Source organism: Chinchilla lanigera, unplaced genomic scaffold, assembly GCF_000276665.1.
Source record: "Chinchilla lanigera isolate Chin_1 unplaced genomic scaffold, ChiLan1.0 scaffold00149, whole genome shotgun sequence".
Taxonomy (NCBI): domain Eukaryota; kingdom Metazoa; phylum Chordata; class Mammalia; order Rodentia; family Chinchillidae; genus Chinchilla; species Chinchilla lanigera.
In genome coordinates, this window is record NW_004955550.1 from 411052 (window position 1) to 413540 (window position 2489).

The window sequence follows — 2489 nt, forward strand, 5'->3', positions numbered from 1 at the left end:
TTTTTTGTCTTTTTGAGACAGCGTCTCACTATGCAGTTTAGGCTGGCCTTGAGCCCACTTATGGAACTGAGGCTGGTCTCGAACTCATAACAATTCTCCTGCCTCAGCCTCGCGAGTACTGGGATTACAGGCATGGGCATCATGTTTTATAGTGAATACTTTCACATAAGATGTAGAAAATCTTAATAAATCTCACTAAATAGCTTTATAAATTTTTGGCAAGTCACACACAGTATTGGGCAGTTTCTCTCTTAACAGAAGAGTGACTAAATATTCTTTCTCTTTATCTATAAGATTCTATGATTCTCTGTGCTTTAAAGATATAATTCTATGAAGCAAATCAATTGAATTTAAAGGAAATAATGCATCTGGTCACCTTAACCAAAACAACACATATAATCAAACAGGTAAATATCTTTTGGTTTATCAAAGAATCACTCTTCAGTGTCTGGTATGGAGTAACTGTGACAGACAATATGAAAAGAAGACATAAAAAGATTTTTTTAAAAATAGCACCAGGATGGGGCAAGTGCCCCTCTCCCTTTATTTCTGATTAAATAAAATCCTAGTATCTTCATGTGATTGGTACCATACCTTATAATATCTACACTTGCCAAGAGAACAACTTTTTTCCAGAATCCGTTGGATAGAAGGCGCCCATGGAGAATGCACATCTGACATCACACCTTCGAGTATACCAGTATCATCAGCAGAGACAGAAGGAAAGTCATGAAATGATATGAAGCTACATGGGGACAGACATCAGCAGACTGAAGCAGTGAGTATAAATGATGACATAGCTGTCTGTGGGATATGATAGACACTTACTGTAGGGGTGGTTTGAAAAGAGGTATAAAATAGAGGACAAAACATTTTATTTCATATTGGACAAAGTGTCATAAGCATGCATCAGTCGAATACACAGATTGTCTTATCTAGAAAAAAATCCTAATATACAATGTCTTTCTATTGTCTAATTAAAAACAACAATAAATGACATCCAACTAATCATTATTTTGCTTAGTGTAGAACTTCCTATCTTTATTCTAGCCACAATTTGATGATAGGCTGGAAGTTTTACAAGCTTCTAAATATTCAAGAAAGTAAAGCACTAAAGAACAGAGAAAGGGCAGGGTTGATAGAACACACCAGTAATCCCAGCCCTAAGGAGGTTGAAGCAGAAGGATTACAGCAAGTTTGAAGACATCTTGGGCTACATAGTGAGTTCAAGTCTAGCCTGAACTGCATAGCAAGACTCTATCTCAAAAACAAGCAAACAAACAAACAAAAAAGCAGAAAAAGAACAGATGATGCTGGTGAAGAATATCCTTCTTTTAAACTCTAATCCTATTTCTATAGGATTACCTACAAGCAGGGAAGCAGAAGAATCATTTAGGCAGAAAAGTGGAAAACAGAAATTTACCTGTTCCAAATGGAGTTTCCAATATGACTAAGATAATGAGCACTAACTCTTTTAAACTGCTAACTCAGGTGGCAATTTTTAAAATGAATAAATGTTCTATACTCTCCTAAACCTCATGCATTTTATCTTGGCCCTCTGCTAGCATGAGTCCCTCAGGATTTGCCTTAAGATAGTGAGGATGGTTCTCCTTCTTTCAACCATACTATTGCAATATGCAAGGATAACACAATATAAAGTTTTCTACCCTGATACCAGCGAACTGATCCTATTGGAGAAATGAAAAACCACCCTCCAGAGATCTGTGAGGTCATGCTGCAGTGGGAATAATTACATATGATAATTTTTTCAAGGATAAGGAAAAAAAAACACTTTTATCAACTAGTTAGCATACCTGAAAGCAAAATATAATTTGACTGTACTAAAGCTTAGTGTAATATTTTACGTCAACATTTCTGTAATCACAACAAATATTCAGTGCTGAAAATCACCAAACCTCAGGGCAGTTTCTGCCAATCACAAGAACCCCATTATTTGACAAGCCAGAGTAATTTTAATCTATGAGAAAATGATAATCTGTTTCTCATTTTTTTTCAGTTTGATAGAACAAATCTACTCCCTCAACACAATGGCTGAAAAGTAAAAGATGTGAAAGTGTCTGAAAAGATACTTTAAGGTATTTTCATTGATTCTTCATGGCATATCTTCCAGTTTCTAAACAAATAAACCAACTGCAAGTGGATTAAAAATTGAAACCTAAATTCTGAAGCTGAAAAACCAATAGATGAGAATGTAGGATAAAACTCCATGAAATTAGTTTTGACAACGTATTTTTGGCAATGTATATGACCCTACAGTACAGACAGCAAAAGGAAAAATAGACAAATGGAGTTTCATTAGCTTTCAGAAGGCTTCCACGTAGCAAAGGAAATAAACAAGAATAAGGGGCTGGTTAATTACTGTGGAAATTTGGAAAAGGATGGATAGGGGTGTGATTTTTTGTTATGTTAGTAGGATTATCCCAGATTTGAGGAAGATTTTTGAAGCTATACATCAGATCAGGAGTTAA

General features: G+C 35.3%; 1 long non-coding RNA gene across 1 annotated transcript; it reads left to right on the forward strand.

Annotated features, from left to right (window-relative positions):
* The first annotated feature begins 642 nt into the window (after positions 1-642).
* LOC102014835 lies at positions 643-2162 on the forward strand. The gene is made up of 2 exons (XR_264915.1): positions 643-778; positions 2018-2162. It is a non-coding gene; the product is annotated as an uncharacterized LOC102014835 (long non-coding RNA).
* Positions 2163-2489: the final 327 nt, after the last annotated feature.